This window comes from Motacilla alba, chromosome 11, assembly GCF_015832195.1.
Source record: "Motacilla alba alba isolate MOTALB_02 chromosome 11, Motacilla_alba_V1.0_pri, whole genome shotgun sequence".
Lineage (NCBI taxonomy): Eukaryota > Metazoa > Chordata > Aves > Passeriformes > Motacillidae > Motacilla > Motacilla alba.
In genome coordinates, this window is record NC_052026.1 from 12,297,699 (window position 1) to 12,315,962 (window position 18,264).

Consider the following 18,264-nt stretch of genomic DNA (forward strand, 5'->3'; position numbering starts at 1 on the left):
ACTGAGATATTTTTATCCTTTTCCTTGATAAAAGTAGGCTGGGCAATCCAGAAGGGTTTATGGAAGTGTGTTTCTTTTAAAATCCTCCCAGCCTGCTACATTGGCTTAGCCTTACTTTTTTCTGTCAGTTCCCACCCCGTGTCTGCTTCAGTAAAAGTGCAAAGTGCAGAATAAAGAGCCAAATCAAGAAGCTTTGATTTTACAGCATTGTCCTGTCTGGTCTCCACAGAGCTCTGCAACAGCCTTTGATGTTTTTACACTCATTATTGTGCGTCAGCCCCTTCCTCTCTGGAATGAGCAATCCTAATGCTTTCAGTCATTGCCAGTGTCACACCATTCTCAGTTTCCCTTCTCCATGGACTATTCTTTATTTTCTGTATATTTATTATGTAGAAACAGCATGTGGCTTGGTTCTGGGAAGTGGGAATAAATCATTGATTTGTCTCATGTTTTCTGGGTAGACTGGAGAGGATCTGAAGGCAACTTTAAGAAACCAAGTGAAAGTATAGAATGGAAGTTCTTAGGGTTAAGTTTGGGAGACCATTTAATCATTCTTTGTTCTGCACTAAGCACACCAACTATTCCAGATTATCACTGATGATATCTCGAACAGAACTGACCTTTTCATTCCTACTGGAAGTTTGTGGTGTTTTACTTTGAAACCAGCATATACTTAAGTCTTTGTGGTATCCTGTGCATATCACACTGGATGGAAAAAGCTTGCACTAGCATGTGAGTGAGATCATTTGTGTATTTAAATGCCAAATTCATGTCATGAGCTATAAGCACTAATAACAAAGTACACCCATGGGCAGATTTATTTAAGTTTCTCTGGACAGGTTTAATGTTGGTTTGCCTGCTGTCTACAAAGTGCTACATACTTTAAGTGACTAAAAGGACTTTTTAAACCCAAGTAGTGAATCTCTGGCATCTAAAATACATATCCTTAAACTGTTTCTGGACCAAAGCCCCAAGCAGAAAGGTGGAGAGAGCAGTGAGCAGTGAGGACTAGGCTGTGCACAGCTCAGGCAAGGACTGACAGCAAGGGCTGGAGCTTCAGTGCTGTTCCTGGGCCAGTGGACAGACAGCCTCTGGCTGGACTCCCAAAATGATGTTGATGAGGGAAATTAGAACCTGTTGGTGCTCTCAGGATCCCGGGCTGTTCCAGCAGGTAGAGAAAACTTGCACAAAAAGAAGTTTTTGCTTTTGGAAATGGAAGTCATGTGTTCAGCAGTGGTCTAAAGGAATGTGGGTGCAGCATTAGTTGAGAGAGCAGAACCAAATCTGCTCCATGGGGCCAGAAAAGTTTTGTACAAGGGGGATTTGTAATTTGGAATGTTCCAAGGACACATGGTTTTGGAATGCTTTGGAACAAGAAAAATAAGTTATTTTTCTGTGTGGTGGTTTTGTGTTTTGCAGGGTTTCTTTCCTTCCCTCCAGTTACCTAATACTATCTTGGGTAGGTGAACTTAAATTACCTTTTTCACTATCTAAATTTCTGCAGGAAGGTTTTTTCATCTACATTTCCCTTTTTGCTATATATCTACATTACTATAAGTATGTCTTCAGCTTAACTCCACAATGCTTTTACTTGGACACTGGTCTTTGAAAACAAAAAGGATATTGACTGTTATTTAGCACAGCATACTAATCTGGGTGTCTTTTCTTTTCCACTACAGGAACTATTTAATGGATAGCAAATAAAATTTCTAACTAAAAAAATCCTTGCAATGAGGAGGATGTAGAAGGATAAGGATCCAATTTGAGCTGAGACAGGAATGTCAGTTATTTAAATGTTTGTGTGTTGTGGGAAAACCGTTCCTCAATCTAACAAATTTTATTTCTCAAAATATTTGTGCATACTCTTGTCTCATTTAGAATGAGTTTGAACCTTCCTCAACATAAAACAACCCATGATTTCACTAGTTACTGGAGGGTGCAAACACATCTCCTTGTAGTACTGGGCTCAAGTTAGTAGACTAGAACTTAAAGAAGCTGGCTATCAATTTCCCCAAAACAAAAGGCAGAGATAATTTCAAAACTACTCTGTGAAGAAAGGAAATTATTGGAGGTGCCAGTGAAGGAGTCTTAGGAATTCATAGTGCCAGAAGAAGTTTAGAGGGTCAGACAAGGTGATAGGGAACAGCTCATCCTCACATGAAGCCTGAGGCATTTTCTGGCTCTTGAGAATAACTGAGATCTTCTTAGTGTTTGGTGGCTTTGTCATGTGCTCTCTGCTTTGCCCAGAGGACATGTCAGTGGGAAACCCATGGGAATTGAAATCTGTTTTATTTATGTTTTATTGCAGGAGCTTTACAGCCAAATTCAGCCTCCTCTTGCCCAGAGAATGAGACCATGTTCTGCTGTGCCAAGCAGGCCAGTTTTCTGCTTTTCTGTTGTGTGCTTTAGGAGAGTGATGTGATGAGGTAATGAATGCTAACCTGCAATTCAGGGACCTGTCCTACCTGTCCCAGAATCCAGACTTCTGAACTTCAGTGTGAAGTTTATGTTTAAAGTTTTTCAAATCCCAATTACAGTTATTACATTGTTCAGAGCACTGGCAGGACAGCAGAAAGGACTGACTAGAGATCTCATTTCACACAGAAGAAAATTGACTTTATGTTTGACTTACATGGGATAAGCTGATCTTTATGCATATTGTTATAACCAAATTTTTCTGTAAGATCTAAAACTGTTCTGGAGACAGTTAAATCTATTTGAGCTGAAAGAAATATTAAAAATCCAAAGTTGCTCCTGAATCCACCTCCAGCATGCTCTAGTCTCTGCCACAATTATTCCTTCAACAACTTCTGTTGCTCCTGAAAACCATGTTGTCTGTGCTGCTTTCAAGGGACAGCAATCAATACTCAATTCCACACTGCTAAACTTCAAATTTTGTATTTATCTCATGCTACGAAATTTTTAGGGACTGTTACTCAAGAAAACGTTATACAACATATCTTCCCTTTCTTAGGTTCTTCCTTTCAGCTTCATTTAGAGTTCTGAGGCATGATTCAGACTGAAGTGAATAAATGAATTTTTGCTGATTTCATTGGCCCTTCAGTTAGGGCCTGAGAGCTCGAGTTAGATGCCAGTCTTTCCAAATGCACATATGTGTGTGCATTTATAAAAGCAGAAGCTTAGCAGTACATTAATAACCATGGAGATGGAAATCATCTGTTTATCCATACAGCACACAGCAAAATGAGGAAAAGTTAGCCACATTCTCCTGAATGTGGCTATTTTTGTATGAAAAATGAGTTTCAGAGTATTAGCGTGGTCTTACTAAAGTGATTTATTTCTTTGCCTTCCTGGACAGACTGAGAGGAGTCTTAATGGGGCTTACTTTTATAACTGTGAGAACCTGAGGGCAGGTTTAATGGCCTGGGCAGCTTCACCTGGGATCTCCACAGCCCCAGGAACCCATTTCAGCTCAGTCCTTGGCCCCTGGTCCCTGCCTGAGCTCTGGATGTGCTATTTCTGTACCTGTCACTGGTGCTTGCTGCTCCTGACCTGGGCAGGGATTTTTTTTACTCTGACCTTGTCACTGTGGTGCTGTTCATCAGTCAGTGACCTGCCCCTGCCCTTGGTTATCCTCACTAGAGCCAAGCTGCATATTGAATTCTGGGCTTGACCTCGGGCTGGCCTCGTTACCATGAGCCTTTCTCATGATCTGGGCTCTCAGATGGCCCTGCCTGTCCTCCCTTGGCCTGCTCAGAGGTGCCTTCAGGCCTAGTTTCAAGACCATTCTTACAACTAACCAGTGATTTTCAAGAACACCCTTGATATTTTACTGTTCTCACTCAGGTTGGAGTCAATGAAGTATTAATCATGAGGAATAAAGCAAAGTAAAACCCCAGCTTGTGCTGTGGTGACTAATATTGTCATTGCAGGCACAGAACAAAGTTAATTGCTGTTCACTGCTTAGAGAAGATGCAAACAAGGTTTTTTTTCTAAAAAGGTGTTTGCTCCTGATTCTAATTGACTGTCACAAGGAACAGTGTGTTGATAGAACTGAGGGCAGAGAGTGGGTCGGGTGCAAAACCACTAACAGGAAAGATGAACAAAAATAATATCTTAGCTTTTTCTGTTGTTGATGGTGGGCATTATTAAATCATGTTCTGAGAATCCTTTTCTTAATTTCAGCATGGCTCTGGAGGTTACAGTGGAACACAGTTTATAGAAATGATTTCTAAGTTGAGATTTGAAGGTTGTTCACAGTGGGTATGGACATGTACAATGAGATTAAATTCACTGCAGGAGCACAAGGAGGTTGTTGCTTCCTCTCAGTGCTAAGGCCTCTTCATTTTAACTGCAATGATGACTTGATTTTTAAATATAAACATTAACTGAAAGCAGATTATTTTAATGGGTTTTTTATAGCATTATAGTACAAGATCAAATATAGGTCAAATAAATATAGGTCAAATAGCTCTTGAAACTCTCCTGGAATTGTATAGTAGTGACATAATCTGTGACAGCGTAATTGGATCTGAATCTTCTGCTGAGTGATCTGCCCTATAAATAAGTTTTTATTCCAGATCTCAGGAGCTGAAATCAAGCCTTAAGTAGCAGTGTTAGAGTTGCAGTAACATCAGCTGTCAGTTGCACTATTAACATAGGTGAGACAAACTCTCCTATGTGAACACTCCTGTTAATCTTTAAAGAAATGTTAGGCAGCTGTTGTGAACAAAGTTTTGATTTTCTAATTGTACCATTCTGCCAAAAAACCTGGAAGTGTGAAGTGTTAGCAACTTGAAACTCTTGCTGGGGTTTTTGACTGAGAATGCCATATGACAGCACTCAAGTTTGCTTTTGGGCTATTTTTAAAAACAATTTATTCTGAGATTCTCAAGGCACTGATTACACTGGAATCCATAACATGTGCCAATGTGTAATATCTGAAACCAGCTGAGGATTTTCCCAGTCAGTTGACTTGAAATCACATCTTTAATAATGTCTTTATGCACTTAGTAATGACAAAAAGCAAAGGATTTCTGGTAGTTGAGAAGTGAAATGTGAGATAATACAAAGATGCTGTAGTGTAAAGCATGTTGATCTTTCTATTATTGCCTTAGTGTCTGAGGTAAACTAGTTAGTTATCTCTGGAGTGGTGTGTGTTATATTTATATTTGGGAATCATAACAGCATTACTACTGTGCATAAACAACAGCGATATCACCTAGAAATGAACACTCCTGATATTGGACTGGAATGCTACAAAGTGTCCTGTAGTACAGAAAAGCAGATGTGGTGAAAAAAACCCCCAAACCTGGAGCATTACTGTTGTCTCTGTATATTTTTTAAATCATAAATTTAATTTCTTTTCTTGCTTGCAGTTATGCTGCATGGACTGGAGATGGGTGTATTATTCATGCTGTAGTTATGGATCCAGATCCTGCATCGGTGCTTTCTTGGGAACATTGTGGGCACAGGACTTGTTCTGTCTGCTGTAGCTGATGCTATGTTATTAATGTTATTTCAAATGCAAACTCCCCTACATAGTACCTGTCATCCAGAAAGTACCCCATAGCAATCTAGAGCTCTCTTGTCACACCATGTATTGTTTTGGGGGAGGGGTTTTAGCTCTTTTGGCTGCAGTGGAATGGTTTCTGATTAGCTGGGCTCAGTAAATTTTCTTCACAATATTTATGTATCTATAATGCAAACAATGCTGGAGTGAGAGCCAGCATCTTGTTGAATGTTGCTGTATTTTGCTAATTCCTCAGGCTGTAATGACAAAATCTGAGTTGGACCATGATACTATATCTGAGTTTCTCTTGTAACTGGACTTAAAATGCCTTCACTTTTGGTTGCCAATGTCTCCCAGGAGCTCAGACTAACCTTCCACAAGATGACCTCCCACCTCAAGTATCCTGGTGGATTCTTTTTGCTACTTAAAACCAGATGCATTCTGCAGCTCAATTTGTAATGTGCTGTCTTTGGTATTTCAGTGTCTTAAATCTGGAACCAGGATGGACCTCTGCATCCCCAGGTACCAACCTTCTGCATGCAGTCACACTGTGTAATCTCATCCTGCTCAGCTGTTATGCTTGTGATGCTGTTTTTCTTGGAAATTGCATCTGGATAAGGTTGGTCAGTCCTGTTGTGAGGCTGTATGAGATGAAAGCTTCAGGAGGTATGGCTGCAGGCCACTCAACACACATGTCAGTCCTCCGAGTGTGCCAGCTGGAGTTCACAAGGACCACGCTGGGTTTAGAGGAATGACAATGAAATACCACTGGAGGAGAGGCAGTGTTTTTATGGAGGGTAATGTATCTTATTGATGCAATACTAATGTAACTGTATATAACTTTAAAAGCCCTCAAGAAACCATGAATATGTAATTCTGGAATATGCTCCATTTCTTTTGTGGTGTTAATATATACCAAGCGCTGAGATTTTCAGACTACCCAACCAGAGGCATGAGTAATTTTTGAAAAAGGCCTCTAATTATGTGGTAAAAAAATCAGATGCTCTTCATTATATGTCTGTAGGAAGGATCTGTTCAAACTGTTTGTGTTAGCTCTTGAAGCTGTAAAAGGAGTTGCGATCTCGTTTTTCTCAGTGCTGTACAAACACACTTAGAAAAATATTCCCTGCCCATGCAATAGAACTGCAATCAGAGGACAGGAAATTCAGAGAATTCAAGTGACTTATAAAATGTCATTCAAGTCTGGAAATAACCATCTAGGTTGTTTTTACCTATCAGATAATGCTTTTGTTAACTGACAATGTAAACTCTTCCTTTCACATAGATTCAATAGCCTTCTGTTCCTTCTCTGCATCTTTCCACTGGTTGTGGAAAGACATCAGGAAGTAACTCTTTATGCTAGAGTGATATTGTCAGGACATAGGACTTCTAAATCTTTCTGCCCATTGCTTTTAAAAATCACATTCACAGTTTAAATTAACACATTTAATATCTAGCTATAGTTGAAAAGTGCTCTGGAAGACAGGACAGACAGAAGCAAAGCTCCTTCTGCAACTGTGAGGTGGCTGTGGCAGTGTTTGAGTGCTGGACAGTGAGCAGAAAATATCCAGGGAGTTGTAACGAGCTGTGTAATTGAGCTAATCCCTGACAAGGACAAAAGCCTTTTTATCCCTCTCATTGCTCAGTGCTGATCTTGCTGAGGATGCACAGGTCAGTAAGAGAAAAGGTGCCCATGTTTCTGCTCTAACACTCACTCTCTTGGAAGGCTGGATGCCTTTGCAGAGCAACAGATCCATTCCATTTTTAAATTCTTGGATAGGAGTTTTTCATCTTTGATTATGTAGCAAAACTAAACTTGGAAATTTGGGGATTGCAAAACTGTGGATACTGTTGTCTTTATTGAGTTCAGCACTGCTTGCAGCTGAGCTTCTTATCTGAGTTGCCTTATACACATTTTTTTCCAGGCCTTTTTGCACACCTTTCTTTTTTTTTTTTCTTTTTTTTTTCTTTTTTAAATTTTTTTTTAAGCTGATAAAACACCCTGGATGGGGCAGTTAGAATAAGGGCAAAGGTAAATGGAGCTTGCTGGCAGACATTTAATGAGTCAGGGAGGAGGAGGCCAGACAGAACACACCTGTCAGAATGGTCTTACCAGCATGGCTGAGGGCAGCATCCCATTTTGTCAGTGTGAATAGAACCCTGGAGCTGAAAGGTTACAAACGTACCTGCCAGTCTCAAACTTGCATGTCAGAAGTTGCCTGCCCTTCTTTTGTAAGGGGCTAAAAATGTGCAGATGCTAGGGTGGAGAAATTAGAGTCCATCTGTGCTGCTCTCAGCAGCAGTTAGGGAATTGAAAGAGCAGCTGAAGGTGCTTTGAAAGCAAGAAAGGGATCTCTGAATGTCTGCTTGCACATAAATGGACACAGCATGTGGTGGGCTGAAGCAGACTGTTCAGATCAACTCTAAATTATTTGTGCAGGCTGCTGCTGTGAGCCAGAGGAAGAAAAGACTTGCAGCTATAACTTAAAGAAGCTGCTACCATAAATACAGCTGCAAGCATGTTGAGGTTTCTATAATCTATTTGGTTTTATTTATTAACTCAATGTTTTGCACAAACATTTAATACTCTTGCATCATGTAGGGCTGTGTGTTTACTGTATGAGCAATTGTGCACCTTGTTTTAGTTCTCTTGGTTTCTGAGAAGAGTCTGAAGAGGTTATTTCAGGACAGGCTGGGAGTACATCCATAAGAAATTGAGAGGGACTGGCAGTCTGCAGAGGTGTATTGTACTTTTTAAACTGGTTAATGTGACTGTGTTTTACCTCTGTATATGGGCTTATAAAGTTTCTAGACATTCCTTTGATAAATGTAGGGTGAAGAGAAGCTAGTCTACCTTAAAGCTCTAGAAAAGACTTATGCCCATTTTTAGTAGTAATTTGTTTTTTTCCATGCTTAGAAACTCAAGTATGTTATTTAGGAAAACTGTAAAGTCCTACTAGAAAAGCAGCAATCTGATCCTAGTTTGATTAATCTTCTCTTTACCAGGTTTCTTCCTAAAACTGTGAGATTACTGCCTCGGTGCATGGAAAAGCATTGTACCTTTTCCTACATTACAAAACCATCATGACATATCAATTGTGCAGGAAGGCTAATCCAAATGCCCTTGAAGCTGGTTGGAATGTTTACCTTTGCTTCAACAGGCCTTTCTGTTTAGGGTGGTGTGATTTGGCTCAGACCCCTTCTAAAAGCAAAAACCACAAGATGTTCCAAAAGTAAGGTATTGGTGATGTTGACAGACACCTTACCCACCAACAGCCTCCCTCTTGTTAATGTTTCAGATGAGGAGATTGAAGTGAGTAATTAACATGTATGAGCTGTAGTTACAAGCTGAAAAACTTTATTGTTTTTTGCCCTAAAGATTGACTGCCTTGCTCAACAGTGAATGAAACCTGTAAGAAAATGATCCTAGTTTTTGTGACAAATGTAAGGAACTAACTGGGTAAGGTTGTATGCAATTCTGGCAACTATCTTATGGTATCTCAGCTCACAAATTCCCTTTCATCCATCACTGATACTCAGCCAGAATGAACTCCTTTGTGATACTTGATACTAGATTGTTATATGAAACTCTGTAAAGCTGAAATTCGGGCTTGTTTTCATGTATTGCTCAGACACTTGTATGTTTTGGAGTTCTTTCAAAACAGCCTCATGTTTGTAAGGTTACATAAACCAGCAAGGTTTTGTACAAGTTAGAGGGAGGTGATTTCCTCAGTAGACAGGAAGGCATCTCTGGAGATGTGGGGTGGTGTCATTCGATGATCTGTATTTCCCAGTTTTAGAGTGACTCTGTGGAGAGCAGTGTCCTGTGGAACAGGATGTGCTGTGTGGCACCTCTGTCTGCTGCTGGAAGCTGGTTGCTGCTGAAACCAGCAAGTTTCCTCCAAGGAGTTATTGCACCTAATCAGCTGGAGAGATGGGTTTGTTCCCCCTCAGGCTCTTTTCTCCCTCTGCCAGCTGTACCCAGTGAAACTGCCTTCCTGTGCAGGCACATTCTTATGATGCACCAAACACTCCTTCAGCAAGTTGCTGAAATATCCGCTCTGCACCAGTGAATGTGCCAGTATTATTCCCAAAGAGGTATTGGGCAACTGATTTCCAAAGACTTTGGCAGAATCTATAGAAAACTGGAGCTGGTATCAGGCAGGAAAGGTTTGACATGGAGTTTTGCCTGACTCAGTTGTTTCATTTCCCAGCAGAGTCCCAAATGCAGGCTCTCTGCTTCATGCCGTGTTACTTTTGACGAGCTTATACCTGTACCATGGCACAAAGCCATCTTTTGCAAGTTTTAGAAAAGAATGCTGCCTCTTGGATGAAGAAATAAGGAACAAGAAAAAAAAATAATTTGGCAAGTTTCAGTGAGGAATTTTTGTAAGGAAAAACCCTTGGAGGCAGCATAGTTGCCATATATGAGTCATCTGAAACACATAACATGAATTAGGTAGTAAAGTAGTCATCCCCATCTCAGAAAATTAAGTTAATTATTATTTCTAGATGATTAGAAAGAGTAGGGGAGAATGGATAGATGTTTAACAAGTTGACCTTCCAAAGTTCATGGGAGTAATTTCTCAGTACAGCCTGAAGATAAGATCAGAAGCTGTGAGACAAGCATGTCTCCAGAATAAATGCAGCATACAAAGAGTTTTAACACAGTCCAACAAATATGCTGAAACAGACGACTTGTTTTAGCTATTCCCATATATACTAGGAAATAAATGCTTGTATATTGGAAAATATGCAAATTTTCTGTAGGAACTGCAATTCTGCAGGAAATTGCAACACCTTGGAGAGATGTGAAACTGAGAAACAATGATAAAAATGCAGAATATCTATATCACAGGCTATGCCTATAGAGGCACAGGCGTCGTTGGGGTTTTTGGCAAGAACTGAGTGCTCTGAGGTGCACTCTAGCCCAATGATGCTGGAGGGTTTAGCCGCTGCAGCAGAAGAGATGCCCATGTACAGAACATGCCTGAACAGAGCTTGGGTGTGTTCCAGGGTGTTCCATGGCTGAGGGGACTGACAGATGTCTCGGCCCAAAACGAGCCCACTGAGAGCTTGCAAATGTGAATTTATTCCTGGGGGATCATGTGCTACAACTAAACATGAATCTGTATTGTAACTACTATAAATCACTTAGGCTATTGACTTAGGAAGATTAGCACTTTTAAATGAGGGGCTCAGTACTTGTGGTCAGGCACAGACAGGTGTGACACAGGTTGGTCACCTGTAGCCCAGCAAGGAGTCTGGATCATTTTTGTCCTAGAGCAGCCCTGTGGCTGAAGCACAGGCCAGGAGATATGTGTTCATTTCTTGCCTCTGTTATGGCAATTTATCGGCAGACATTTAATTTCTGTATCTTCAAATGATTAAAAGTATCTGTTTGATAACCAGTCACACCTAGATGTGAGTCAGATGGGACAGGTTAACACCCTGTTAAGATTAGAGCTGTTCCTTCTATTATATAATTCTCTCTTTATTTTGAAAGAGGATTTCTGCTATTACCTGTTCAGTTGTGTGCCACTTGGGTATTTGATTGGATATTTTTCTTTTTTGGTACACTTCTGTGTGTTTGAGGGGAATGGTGCAAGCTGAGTGTGCTCTCAGGATGCAGCTCAGTAATGACACTCCAGCTTTTATTGTGTTCCAAGACTAACAGCAGTTTGGTGACAGCTGGGCAAGTTTGTTTATGCTTTCCCAAATGTCAGAACAAGGAGAGAGCCATCAAGGCTTTAAACTGAATGCATGTCATTTGCAAAATATGAAAGCACTGCAAAGCTGAGTGGTACTCAAAGTCCTCTAGCAAGGCTTTATGGGAAGCTAAAAAATAAAAAGGCATTTTCTAAAATTGTGTTCCATTGTAATAGTTTGTATTAATAACACATTCAAAGGTGTAAAATTTCAGGAAAAAATGGAGGTATGTATGGCAAGCTTGCATAATTCTGCAAATAAGTACAACTTAAATTACTTTCTAAAGTTACTTTTTTCTCATTCTGCCTTGACATCATTGACTAGTATAATAGTTGACCTCATGGTTGATATTTTTATTCACAGGCTGAACTGATGAGTTGAATGAAGCATGGCATGTACTCAGGTACACAATGGGAGAGCATCAGGAGGGGTTAGCACTGCAGTGTGAGTGGCAGATAAAGAAGCTCTGCTGTCCCAGGCCCAGGAGTCTTGTCTATGTTTCCCAGGCACAATAAGCATAGGGAGTCTTCTAGAAGTCCTGGGCATTACCTTTGTGCTGCTTTATATCCATTGTCCCCATTCCAGGTGAGGGAAAGGTTCATTACACTCCCTGGTGGTGCTTGTACTTTGTCTCTTTCAGAATAACAGCCACTCCTGAGGCAAACCCAGGAGACACTTTGCATAAGCACCCCATGAATGCTTTATTCAGGTGAGAGGATAAGAAACAGATCAAGATCAGGCCAGGGGATGGAGTGCAATGAGAGCTCTTTGAGCTTCTCTACTGTGTTTACCTAAGGGCTCCTCCCTCCTGAGGGACCAGGTGAGAGCATGCTTTTTCCCACACTCATGCCCTTCAGTTATTTTGTTGAGGTTTCTTTGTGAACAAGGAGTATCCAGAAAGTCTCCAAGGTTTGCCACTTTGCTTTTTATCAGGCATGTGGCTGACTGCATTGGTTTGAAGAAAAATCTGTGCAATGCTTCTGTACTGTCCTGTTACTTCACACTTTTGCACAATTCCTTTGTGTTTTCTCATGCTCTGGCACAGGTCCAGGCAAGGAAGCTCAGCCAGAGCAGGGACAAGCCTGAACTTGAATCTAAGGTCAAGAGAAATAGTCCTGTGGAACTGTCAGCTCAGTGCTAACTGATGGTGAAGCAAATTAAGTGCTAGGAAAGGATGGAGGACAAACCAGACAGTTGATGCATAAACATTTGGTTCATCTGTCCTTAGATTGCTGGATTACATGCTGTTGTTCTCATCTCAGCATAGGAAATGAGCATCTGGAGAAGAAAAAACAGGTTGATATAGGGTATGGAACAATTTCTGTATTTGGAATAAGTCAGAAGACTGAGAGAAATAGAATAGAAATGTATAAATATGGTGCTGTGGAGAGGGATCAGTTGTGTAATCTCCCTTTAGTACAAGTACTAGAGGCCACATATGAAATTGCTGGGAACCAGATGAAAAGAGATGGAAGGAACTAGCAAGAGAACAAACCTTGTCAGACTTGGGCCAGCTGGCTCAGCTGCACGTACCTGGAGGCAGCAGAAGATAAAAGACAAGCATCACATACTTGTCCTGTTCCATCCTGTGGGTGACTGCTACTGGCCGCCAATGAGGGTGGCATGGGAGGCTGGAGGGACCTTTTGGATCCTTCTGGCCTGCCCTGTGCATGTCCCAAGGGCAGAGGAGCTGCACTGAGCTCTGGTTACCCCGAGCAGCTCAGGCTCACGCTCAGGCACGGTGAGCTGCAGCAGCAGAGACAAGGGCAGACTTTCCTGTGGCACAGCTCTGACCTGCAGTTATTGCTGACAGCCCTGAGTGTTCCCCTGCAGGGTGGCAGGAGTATAAAAAAGGGCTGTGGATAATGGCCCGGTCAGAGCTGCCAGGGACAGATACCAAAGATAGCCCACGCTTTGGTGCCACATCATTCTGCCCTGGCAGGCACATTTCAGGCTGGGCTGATAAGCAGAGCCACTCAGGTACTTCTCTGTCACAGCACTGCTGTGTGGCTTCAGCCTTGAGGTGAAGGGTCACTCCATGTTACAATCCCCAGGCTCTTTGGCAGATGTTTTGCTTGATGATTCAAACTTAGCATTTTCACAATCAAGACAAATATTGACCAGGCAACGAGGAACACCTCCTCCTTTTCATCTGTGCTTGGGACAACTCTGTGGAAAAAATAAAAACTGCAGCTGGCTTGACATCTGCCAAAAATGTGAGTGGATTAAAAATAAGTTATTTCTCATGATAAAATAATTATTAAGGGTGTAAGATTAATCTAGAGTCTCTCAACTCTACTCTAGAATAAGCTGCTTGAAAGACAAAAAATATAGCACACTATACCACTATAGCACACTATGACCCACAAAAAGGTCACCACAAAAAAACCCAAACCAACCAACCAACCAACCAAAAACCCAGCAGTACAGTAACAACAGAATGTGAACTAAACTAATCCAAGCAAAAATACACCTACAACAGAAATTATAAGTTTTCTGTAGAGTAGGTGGGGATGAGAAACATGGAAGATATCTTTAGTGAAATTTCTCAAAAAAACAGAAGTACAACTTGAACAAGATCTTGGGGAAATTGGATTTTAATCTGGTACAAGCTGAGTATGTCCATTGACAGATCATTCAGCACTGAACACTTGTTTCACTGACCTATGTTCAGCTTTAAGCTTTGACAAGTGCAAAAAGGAGTGTCTGTCATTAAATGTGGAATTACATAAATTGCAATGTATTTCTAAACCAAATGCTTTGGGGAATTAGTTACTGAATAGCTTTATTCTTCTGCAGAAATCCTACCTCTTTCTTACCTGTAAATCCACTGTGCAAAATCTCTTCAGACCTCATAGTAAATATTTCTATGTTCCTAAGACACAGAAATGACCCCAGAATATATGCATGTGTTTCAAAATAGAACATTATGTTTTACAGGAAGTAACAGCTCATTTCGTATTCTAGCCACCTTAAGCTAGTCTAGAAACAGCTGTCAATTCAAGGTGAGAAACCCTGACCTCTGAAATAATTTTGTTACACCTCGATGCATTACTGTTATATTGTGACTAAGTGATAAGGTTGTCTTTGTAGAAGGTACTGGCTCACCCAGGTTTATGCAGAATAGTCCCAGGAAACTTTAAATTTCACTCCTGCCAGTCAGTGGCGGAGCTACTGTGAAGGGAAATGGGGGTCTGAGAAAATATCACTCCAGCTGACCTTTTAGTGTGCATGAAAGTACTCTTGAGAAGGAAGGACTTGCGTGCAAAAAGCACTTTGAACTTAGACTCTTAAAGTTATGGCAGAAAGGAAATGTTGCAAGTCAGGAATATCAGATTGGCTAACCTGGATCTGAGCAGCTGTTATCTCTGATAGAATCAGGTGCTTAAGAGGAAGATGAAAATAAACCCCGAGGGTAGGAAGCTGCAGGACAACTCTAGTCAAGTCTTTTTCTAAATCTTCACAGCTAAGAACTATTGCTCTCTGCTGCAGAAAATCTTATTTGTCTTTGACAAAATTGAACATGCTGGCCGGGTACCTCTGGGTGCCCTAAGCTTCATGCGTTTCAAAGCCTTTAAGGAATGCTACAAAATCATTTATCTTGATTAAGTGATTCTTGGTAAAGTAGAAAAAAAAACTAAAGTTGGGTTAAAGAGCTGCAAAATGGTTTATGCTGTGGCAAAGAAATGAATACAAGAAAGTCCAAAGGCTTGCTGCAACCCTGTTTATGAAAGTTTGTGTTGCTGAGTTAAACAAGCTCATAGCATCACATGCTCCTTTTCCACCTTTGAATTACTCACTTGTATTTGGAAACTGCAGTTTTGCCCTAAGGGAAAGTATGTACAGAGAAGATGCTCAGTGCTCACAGTTCAGCTGTACCTACTACTTCCAGTTTTCTTCTCTGTTAGTTATTCCACTCAAGAAACTATGAACATTAACTTTGAAGGATATTTTGTGCTTTGGGACATATGCACAGACCATAGAATTCTACAGCAGTTTATTCAATTAATCAGTTGCTAAATGCCCATGTAGACTAAAAGAACATAACTAAACCATGGCTGTATGACTGTAGAAGCTAAAGGCTGTATCTTCAAATGATGCAGCTCTCCAGAACTCATGTAAATATTTTGAATATATTGACATTTAGATAAGAGGAAAATTCCCAACCAGTTTAATGTGTAGTTTAATCTTTGACTAGGTCATGGATGCTGTTTGTTTGACATAAAAGTGTATGTGTTTACTTTTCCCCAAAACATCAATGATGAGCTCAGGATGGAGCTCTGAGGGCAGAGCACACGAGCTGAGCTTTCCTCTGCCTGTGGCAATTGGGAATGAAGAATCTGCAAAGATCCACTCCTGGGAAACATGCATGGCTCTAGTCCCTGGAGCCTAAGGACTGCACCTCTTTGCATCCTACTAATTTCTGAAAGGAAGCACATGTGCTGGGAAGTAGAAAGCACCCTATATTTGGCTATCATCCAGCCATCTGAGGAGGGAAATTGTGATCCTGGCCCGTTCTCTGAGGAAATGCCTGCACAGCCACTTGGCACTCTACTGCTTCTCTACACGGATACTTCACATGTAAACTATTCCTGCAAAATATCCACTGTTGGCTCCCAGTATTGTACTGGGAATGTCTCTTTCAAGGTGTGCTTATAGGGACTCTCTTGACCACTGCTCTTGCTCCCTAAGCCTGGACAGACAGGAGGTGGGGAATGTCCCAGTGAGGCACTGACACTGAGTGCCATGCACAGTCCTTGCTGCAGGGTGGCCAAGGGCATGATTAAATGCAGTCAGTAGAGCTCCATAGCCCTCCTGGGCAGTGTGATTGATTGTCACCTCCCCAAGTTTATTTCTTAACAGCTGTTTTTGAGACAAAGTGGTGGAAGTGGCCGATGCCCCTGGCCAGTGAAGGGTGGTGAAATTCCTTGGTTTCATCTCATTGCTTTCGGATGACAACCCTCTTCGAACAGACAGGGAATCATTTCAAGGTAATCAATTGAAAGCAGGGAAAAGCAAAAATCACCATCTTACAATAGTTCCAGCAAAATGTAAGGTTTTGCTTTTTTTATTTTCCTCATACAATTTAGCAAGTTAATAAGACAAAACCATTTCAATCATTTATGTGACTGGGAGGTCAATGTTCCTGTGAACAACAAAAGGGTTCAGTGAACCTTTACTTCTCTTCCTTTGGACCCAGCTGCCTAAACAGTGCAAAAAGAGGTATGAACACACAACAGATATGGCCTTGGCAGGGACATGGGAAAGTTGGGACATGTGGTCTGGACCAAATCTTTCTTTAGAGAAAGCCATGTGAAAGCACAAACACATGTAGGAAGTCACAAGTTTAACTGAGAGCAGAACTGGGTCTCGTACTTCCAGCGTCGCCTAAGCTGCTTTTTCTGTCAGACCTAGCAATTGTCTGGGATTTCCCAGCCTTTTTTACCTCTGTCATTCAGCTGAGCAAGTCACATATCTCAGACATCCAACTGCTCTCAGAAGTGGTATGGCCACAACTTGCTGCTTCTGCCTGAGGGCTGCCACAACATTTACAAGGAGCATCTTGGTGATGAGGTCTGGCTTGTGGTGTTGGTGACAAATGTAGGTTTTCTTAGCTGAAGCAAAAAGAAACCAGGTAAACTGTCACAGTATTGATGTCAAACTATTTATTATCATTACATGTGTGGGTCCTAGTTCTGGTATATAAGCTAACATATAACTCTAAGTGTAAGCTTTTCTGGGTGATAAAGGTGGAGATGCTTCAGGCAGCAACAAAGTGAAGCTGGGTTTTAGGTTCTGCACAGAGACCCTATGGAACAAAGATACTTGATCAGATTTTCCAACACTTGATTTTGTATTTTGTCTTAGATTAAACGATGTGCATTCTGCATGTGAATCAGTGAATGGAACACTTAATATTCTCTTAGGCAGAAAACATGAAGAATTTTAGATTTCTGTTTTACCATAATTGAGAGAAACACCAAAGCATCAAAGCACTACTGTGGCCCATGGAGGATCACACTGGGAGTGTTCCTCTCATTATGAAAAACCAACAGAACATGAAGTTCTAATGAGTGAAACAATGTAGTTTGTCAGGATAATTTAGCACAGTCTGGTACACCTTAAGGCTGGCTAGAGGGAAGGGTGGATGCTGGAGAGGTGCTGTAGGAAAGGTTCTGCCATGAGCTGTCAGCAATGAATTCTGACACCAGAGCATAAGCTTCCCCAAATCAGGAGCCAGCAGAATCGGGGCTATCTGACAGGTTTCATAAGTAGGAGATGGACAGGTAGAACTTACATAACCTGAGGTGAAAAGTCAATAAGTAACAAGGAAATTTCTTTCTAAGGAAATAGGGGTTGGTTCAGGTGTAAAGTATTCCCCAGTACAATGTTATGGCTTTGTCCTTAAATGTGTGCACCAACAAAATGGCTTTGTCAGTTCAGGAAAAAAATAGAAATGAATTGCATGAGTTTGTAGGTCAAGGGCTGGCTGCAAGGCCAATTACAGATTGCTCAATTACTTCTTCTGGAAAGTTTATCCAAAGTGTTGGGCTGAATGATTTGTTTGCGGTCAAGGTACACAAGGAGAAACAGTTACTTCGATATGTGTCTATTCTGTGTTTCTTGGGATACCAATAAAAAAGAAGCCCCCAAATTGCTATGTTCAATGGTCTTATTGTACAAGCCAATAAAGGGCACTGGGTTATTGCACATGAATATTTTCCTGCAAAGAATTGTATTGTGCACAAAACTAGGATAGAGCTTGTGGTTTTGGAAAGCCATCCTGGCTTTATTTGCAGAGGTAATAGAGATTCTAGCTTCATAAATTCTAGTAGGAAATGGACAGAATCTCCTGTTTTTTACAGAGAGGACGACTTTATTTCTGCAGATTTGCACACACAGGAAATATTCCTTATTTTCCTTAGTACAAAGCCAGCCAAAGCATCATATATGGTTTTCTCTTGTATCTATGGTATCAGCAAGTATGGACTTGAACACCTTTGTTCTACAATGTTTGACACGCAACACTGCAATATATTGAAGACAGATTTGAAAAACCTAGTAACAGGGCAGTCTTAAAT